The following is a 7,911-nucleotide window of genomic DNA, read 5'->3' as shown; positions in this document are numbered from 1 at the left end:
GGCGGGAGGAGAGCGCCGGGCGGGAGGAGAGCGCCGGGCGGGAGGAGAGCGCCGGGCGGGAGGAGAGCGCCGGGCGGGAGGAGAGCGCCGGGCGGCCGGAAACAGAAACGAAGAGGTCCCTAGTGTAGAGCAGCAGCAACGAGCGTTGTAGCGCGCTCAGGAGCCTCCTACAATATGGCCGGCTCTACTCGCCTCCTTCCTCCCGCCCCCTGACATCGTGACACGTGGTTAGCTCTCAGCCAATAACACGCCGATGACAGCCGCGCGCCTCAGGCTTTGTAGGCGGAGGCGCGATTCGAATCCCGCCGCCGCCGACATATAGATGAGCCCGCGCGCCAGTGAGGTCCCGCCCTGCCCACTGCGTGAAGTGTCGGTTCGTTCTGTACCGCGCCGTCCTTTGTTGTGGTGCTAAGGTAGGAGTCTCTGTGCTCCTCCGCTCCGCGCTTGCTTGTTTTTCCCTGTAGTGTGGAAGTTGTGAGCTACAATTTGAAAACAAGACTCTAGCTAACGTAGTTTTAGCTGCCTTCTCGTACTGTGATACTCAAAGTGTAGTGAATCAGATTCAGCTCAGCCCAAGTTTTGGCGTTAGCTTTTAGATGTTCTGTATCTGGAATTTGTCTGACTGCTGAAAGTTTGCTGAGGAAGATGTGTCCTTAATCACTGGTTGACCCTGCACTCCTCAGGAAAAGGCTACATCCTTCACATTACTATGTAATAGATCAAACGGCTAGATTCCTCACTCTGGGTTTAACCTGGAAATCTATTTGTGGCTTAAAAATCAGCAGCACCTGTTTGCCAAGGGTTAAGCAGGCTGTACCTCAGTCACTTTACACTTTGCCCTCTTGGGATCATCTGTGGGATATTGGAGAATAAAAACTGGAATGAGAAACGCTGCTCGAAGGATTGATTCAAAGCCCTGAGTGTCCTCACATAAATCACTGAAGAAAGGGCTTGTCTGCAGGAAAACACCAAGAACTTCCCTTAGCTAGGTTCCCCACAGCCGTTGAATGGTGTTCCTTAGAACGAGCCGCAGCTGGACCTGGGAAGACAGCAGTTTTCCACCAAGGACGTGAGATCAGCCACACTTGAATGCTTATTCCTAGACATTCATCCTTAGTTCAGTTGTCTTAGCAAAATAATTCCTGCAGTCTGTAACTATGAAGCGACATCTCCCCAAGGAAACAAATACTATCCAGCCACAGGGGCTTGTGACTAGAGGTAATTTGTTGGTGGTGGGGCTTCCTGCCCTGCCCATGGGATGCCTTTGTTAACACAGAGTCACAGCCTGTGTTCCTTCTTCCTCAGCCTGTTACTACAATTTGCTCTTTTCCAGCCTTCTGGAAGATAGCAGAGCTGGCTACAAAGAATAACAGCAGCTGGAGAAAAAAAAAGAAAATGGTATTCCATTTCTATAACACCTGCTGCAGCATAAAATTGTCAGTGAAGTAGGATTATAGCCCATGGTAGGTTTACACTGCAGCTGGCACTAGGGTGAAAGGGTCTGTGTTTACAGGCAGTGCAAGTCAAAAAAATTTGGGATACTCGTATTCAGGCTGAGCTCCCTGCAGGTGTTAATGCTGGCTTTGGTTACATCTACTTCCAGGTCTTCTGTCACTGAGTTTTCATTTCATTTTAAAGACATGTGTTGCTACTCTCCCAGCCTCACCCCCTTCCCCTCCCCCTTTGTTTTGCAGTTATGGTGCTTGAAGTAAAGTGTATTGTTTTTGCTGAAGGAGTTACAGGATGTTTTTCATTTGGTCTCTCAAATTGAAAGGACATGTTTAAACACATTTAAAATTCTCTGTTGTTTTCTTACATCTGAGATTTCTTCCTGCTGTTCGTGTGATTGAATTTATCTCGTTCTGGTTGTGCTGAAACAGAAAATAAGAACAGAAATGCATGTATACTGTGCCTTGGCTAATGTGAGACATTTTACTCGTGAAAAGTGCATATCAGCATTGTTTCTCTTTGCTCTTTGCAGTTCAGGCCTGAGTGAGAGCGGTATGCTTCCTTTGTGTAGAAAAGCCAATAAGTGCCATTATTAAACCAGCCAGAGGGGTCAGTGCTCACAGACAGGCACAGAACAGCCGTAGAGCACCGAGCGCTGACACTTCCGTGCTCCAGACTGCTGCCCCCGGGGATCAGGAATGTTTTCTCAACCTCAAAACAAAGGGAAAGCAAAATGGAGGAATGTGTTGTTTACTCATATGGCTTACAACTTGACTCGAGACTATTTTGGCTTATTAAAACTATGACCAGCTTTGCAACTTTTAGGACTGAACTCTGAACTGCCTCTTAGAATTGTAACACAATATACCAAATACCGCCACAGCCACAGTCCAAAAGATTTACAGTTGGCATAAATTGGATATGTCAGTATACAGTTGGATATATTTGATACACGTAGCAGGCTACGCTACATTTAGACCTCTCTTCCTTGCAAGTGGAAGGTATTTTGCTGGGATGATATTGCATTTGTTCCTTTCATTTTGAAACAGTGTTGGCTTTCCAACATGCAGCATTTAATAGCAAAGTTTTCTCTTGTACACTGACTGAAATAAACAAACTTCTAGCATCTGGGCAAGTTTTTGGGAGATTAGTGTAGATTTCACGATTCCTAGAAAATAAACCATTTTTATATAATAAACAATACAATAAACCGTTGCCAAATTATATTGCTAAAACATCTATTTTAAAATAAATGTAATCATTAGTATTTTTGCTTTATTTCCTTTTGAAGTGGGCAAGAATTATGGCAAATACATTCTGCAGGTATGTCAGTGCTACAAAAGTAAATGATACTTCAAGGATGCAAATATGACTCAGGAAAACCTGAATATTTATCAGTGAAATATTGCCTGTTTGTTTCCACTCAGAAACAAAGAGGAGTCCGACAGAGCAAATACTGCAGTCTGTGCTTTGAAGAAACAGAGCAAAAGAACAAAAATTTAGTATCAATGTTTTTCCAAAACAAGAAGTTACAAAAAAAATTGTTGCAGTGCTCCTAGATGTCTCTTGCTGACAGCCTCATTGAATGCCAAGTAAGTGAACTTTATTAAGTGTTTTTCATAACCCGAAAGCACAAAATAAACCTGTACATTTGTGAACATCCTATCAGGATCTGATCCCGAGTTCGCAGTTAACTTTATATTTCAGTGCTGAAAAAGCTTTCCTTCAGGAGATTAATTCCCCCCCCCCCCTTTTATCATCTATACATCACAAATGCTGCAGTATTTAATTCTGACAAATCAATAAAAATGCTAATTTCTTTGCTAATCTGCTACTGACTAGGAAGCAAAATCTTGTTTTTCCCTTGCAATATTGGGGGATAGGGAGTGGAAACAGGCAGGGAATGGATTTGTCTACAGCTGTTTAGAAAGACAGCAAAATCTGGAGACTCCTCACATCAGCAGATGGGATAAGAGTAACACTCCTCCCTTTTTTGGCTTCACTAGTGCAAAACTGATGCCAGTCAGATATCTGTAAGTTCTGCGTGGTCCATGTGTTTCTAATTACTGCTCTGTATTTTAATAACTCATGTATGATTACATTACTTTTAATACATTCCCTCAAGTATAGCTTGAACTCTTGCCTAAGAATTACTTTGAAATACGAAATTTTACACAGTACCTAACTGAGATTCAATCAGAGTTACTAATATTTCCTGCATACAAATGAAGTACAAAAAACTTCTGGGAATTCTTAAGTTATTGTTCAAGGTACAATGGAAAATAATTTTTTCGTTTCTGCTGAGTCTCTCACATGGAAAGTTTTCTCAGAAGACTTTATTTAGTGTACTGTGGGATCTCCTCCTCCAGAAGAAGCCACAGTATCATAAAAAATATTTGGGATGCAGACTCACTGTATCTGCATGCCTATGGCTCAGCCTAAGGTCAATGAGAGCGGGGAGGAGAAAGCAATATAGCCTGAAGCAGCAGTACAGGAAAGACAGAAGCAAACAGAATGTTGCAAGAACTGTAGTGCTCCTCAGAATCCATTATACAAACCACCACTGTTCGTTTTGCCTTACGCAAGCGGATCCTAGAGTTTTCAAGGCAGGGAAAATCACGTTGGGATGCATGCTTAAAGGAATGGATGCATGGTGGTGGTTGATTTTGGCTGAGATAATGTCCAGGGAATGTTCTACACCTCCATACCCCTGTGCTGAAGTACACAAATAGACATAAGAGAGTGATATTGCTGTTGGTCCTAGCTGAAGTCACTCCCCACAGTGATTGCAAAACCCCGAAGGAGAGAGAAAGAAACTGCAGATGGTGAAGGAGAAGCAGGAACTCATAATTACATAGCTCCACACAAAGAGATAATTAGGCACATGTAAAAAAAACTTTTGTGCAAAACTTTAAGCGTTGCATTTCCACAGAACACACAAACAGCTATAAAACAATTTAGAGAGCATCTTCTCACTAATAAAATATTAGTTGGCACAGATGGCTTATGCTTGTATAGAAATACCCGTCTTCAGGAAGAACTTTTTGCTGAAAAATTATGGCATTAATCGTATTAATACTTGAGAGCAAGTTGCTGTGGCTGGTGACAGAAAAACTCCAATTCACTTTGTAAAGACAATGATTAAGGGAACAACAACATTAATTGTTGGCAATTTCTGCGGTTCTCATCTTGGATTTATAAAACTGCCTACTTTTGTTTCAAATACTTGTTATATGCATTCGTCTGATAAATCACAACTCAAAGTTTTAGTTTAAAGGTTCTTGTCCTTTTAGCAGCGGAGGAAAAAAATGCTGAATGTGTGAGTTATTACAAAATTAAACATCTTAATTAAAGAAAATCAAACATTTAACTATAAATTACTACCTGAGAGGTGATAGTGGGTATAGTGAGTTTCCTGGTTTCTGTGCATTAATGTGAGCTCTCATGTGGTTGATCTGTTCTACATCTCTGAGCAAGTTTAGTACTGAATTTCGGAAAACTGGATCTTAGTATTCTGTTGCCGTCTCATTTATGCTGCCCTCTCCCCACTCAGAGCTTCTTTACTCAAAGATTAAACACCTGAGAAAGCCATGGGAGAAATATACAGCTATAATTAACATCATGAATCATGGTACTCACCAGACTGGCTCCTCTGTATGGGCTCCTCTGCTAGGTCACAGAAAAACCACAACAAAACACTAACACCACAACACATGCACACTGATGATGGGTTGGAACAAGAAAAGCAACTCAGATTGATGCACAGAATTAAGGGTTCTTTCCTCCCATCAGCAACTTAGCTCCAAGTTCCATAGCAGCAGTTATGATAGGGTACTGGGGTAAAGTGCATTTCGAGACCCTCAGTGAAAACACTGACATGGTGGAATCTGGATTGAGCCTGTCTGCTCCTAAAGTAGCTGCTATGGGTGACCACCATGCACAACGTACAATATACTTGGAGCAAATTTCAGGTGTTGACGTGCCCTTTTATTTAGCTTTATGCTGATAGCATCTTTTATGTGGCTGGGAATATACGGAGAGTCAGTGCGTATTTTTAGGGTGTGGCAGCTTCCATACAGGCTTTGGAATTGCCAGTTTTCACTTTAAACATTTGAGGACCTAGAGGACTTATAAATTTTTATAATAAATTACAAGACTTTAATTATAATTTTTAAGTTTGGCATCTGTGTAGTTGAGTTCTTATTTAATAATGTTGTTCATAAAGTCTTACGAAGTCTTTACTATATTTCAGAGTTAGGAACTGTGATTGCCTCCACGTATCAAGTGATTTCTAAGGTAGAGTCCTAGTATCATTTCTCCATGAGGGGCGAAAACAAGCAAGCAAACAAAAAGCCCACAACACTCTTATATTCTCAGAAAATAAAACTCAGTAGTAAATTCCTCCTTCCTCAGGACTGAAATCTGTTTCAACTGAAGCCAGTGCGTTCGATTAGAAGCGGGATCCAGCCAACCAAAGGGATAACAAAGAATATTCACTTGTTCATATTATTTCCATTTTTTTTCTATTTACTTTATTAGTGTTTGTATAATTAGTGTGTTGATATAATCTCAAATTACTGTTAACAGAAATTTATAGATGGACTGCAATAACATTATAATTAAAACATGGGAAAAAAGATCACTATCTGTGTTTATTTATTTTAGAAATCAGAAAAACATAGTTTTTATGAGTCAGTTATTTTTTCCATCTATTAAAAAATTGCATTATGCAGGAGCTCAATAAAATTAGCATAAGTTCTAGGAGAGCTAATGACAATATTGAAACTGTACTGAACTCAGATAGTCATATATTTAAAGTACACTAGAAAACATATTTTCAATATTTTGTCTGTGTCTTATATTTCTAGCCTATGTGGAAGTGCTGAGAAGTACTATGTATTTCTGATCTGATATTGAGAGAGGTAAATATAACACTTTGAGACATACATAAACAAATATCCAACAACAGTGACAGTACATCTCTGTCAATTACGGCTTCTTGCACTGGTTTTATTGGAGTCGGCAGAATCCAGAAAAATCATCAGTTGTTAGCTGTGTAATATTCTCTAATAGTTCTACTGCTTTTTGCTTCTGAAAAGAAAATTCAGAATAAGGGAAGGCTTGCTCCAGATTCGTCAAGTTGGTAGTAACAATCTGTTCCATTTTTTAGAGTTTGCTTTACCTCTATCTGTGAAATCATCTCCACTTGCTTGGAGGAGGAAGAACTTGCAATTTTCTAAACTGTCATAGCAATATTTTTTCACAGCCCAACTACTTATAGCCCTGAATGATGAAGCAGAAGGGATTACGGATGCCAAGGACATCATATGACCACTCATGCAGTCACTTTTAAAATATTATTTGGAGAATGTCTTTGTTTCGGATGGAATAGAGTTAATTATCTTCCTAGTAACTGGTACAGTGCTGTATTTCGGATTTAGGATGACAATAGCGCTCATAACATGGATGTTTTAATTGCTACTTACAGTAAGTCAAGGAGTGCACCCTCAGCAAATTTGCAGATGACAACAAGCTGTGTGGTGTGTTTGACACGCCTGAAGGATGGGATGCTGACCAGAGAGACACAGACAGCCTCAAGCAGCGGGCTCAGGAGAACCTCATGAGGTTCAACAAAGTCAAGTATATATATACTTGCACCTGAGTCCTGGCAACACCCACTGTCAGTACAAGCTGACGGGTAAAAGGACTGAGCACAGCCCTGCCAAAAAGAACTTGGGGGAACTGGTGGATGGCAGCTGAACATGAACCAGCAGTGTGCCCTCACAGCCCAAAAAGCCAACTGTATCCTGGGCTGCTTCAAAAGCAGCGTGGCCAGCAGGGAGGGGAGGTGATCCTGCCCCTCTGCTCTGTGCTGGTGAGGCCTCACCTGGAGTACTGTGTCCAGGTGTGGAGTCCACAGTACAGGAAAGACATGGACCTGCTGGAGTGCATCCAGAGGAGGGCCACAAAAATGGTCCAAGGGATGGAACACCTCTCCTATGAGGACAGGCTGAGAGAGCTGGGGCTGTTCAGCCTGGAGAAGAGAAGCCTCTGGGGAGACCCACTGGAGGTGGTGGATGCCCCATCCCTCAAAATATTCAACAGCAGGCTGGACTGGCGTCTGAGCAACCTAATCTAGCTGTAAGTGTCCCTGTTCGCTGCATGGGAGTTGAAGTAGATGATCTTTAAGGGTCCCTTCAAATTCAAATGAGTTTGTGGTTCTGCAGTGATTCTATGACTTTTGGCTCCTCATACTGCCCTGCCTTTAAGGAGGGTGAGGGTGCAGAAGAAGCTGGGAGGGGATGTAGCCAGGACGTCTGACCCAAAATGTGACAAGAATGATATCCCATACCATATGACATCACGCTGAGCAATAGAACTGGGTGGAGGTGGTGGGTGGGCTGCTCTTGCTTGGACACCAGCTAGGCATTATTCAGCCAATGGTGAGCAATTGCATTGTAA

The 7,911-nt window shown here is 41.9% G+C and overlaps 1 long non-coding RNA gene across 2 annotated transcripts; it reads left to right on the top strand.

The window, feature by feature from the left end:
- On the top strand, positions 45–7,084 carry LOC110390211. 2 transcript variants are annotated; one of them, XR_002433634.1, is made up of 3 exons: positions 45–413; positions 2,877–3,041; positions 5,863–7,084. It is a non-coding gene; the product is annotated as an uncharacterized LOC110390211 (long non-coding RNA). The 2 variants fall into 2 exon arrangements; XR_002433633.1 differs by having other exon boundaries at positions 2,877–7,084.

This window comes from Numida meleagris, chromosome Z (assembly GCF_002078875.1).
Source record: "Numida meleagris isolate 19003 breed g44 Domestic line chromosome Z, NumMel1.0, whole genome shotgun sequence".
Taxonomy (NCBI): Eukaryota; Metazoa; Chordata; class Aves; order Galliformes; family Numididae; genus Numida; species Numida meleagris.
Note: the sequence above shows the minus strand (reverse complement) of the source record. Positions and strands in the feature narration are given on the sequence as shown.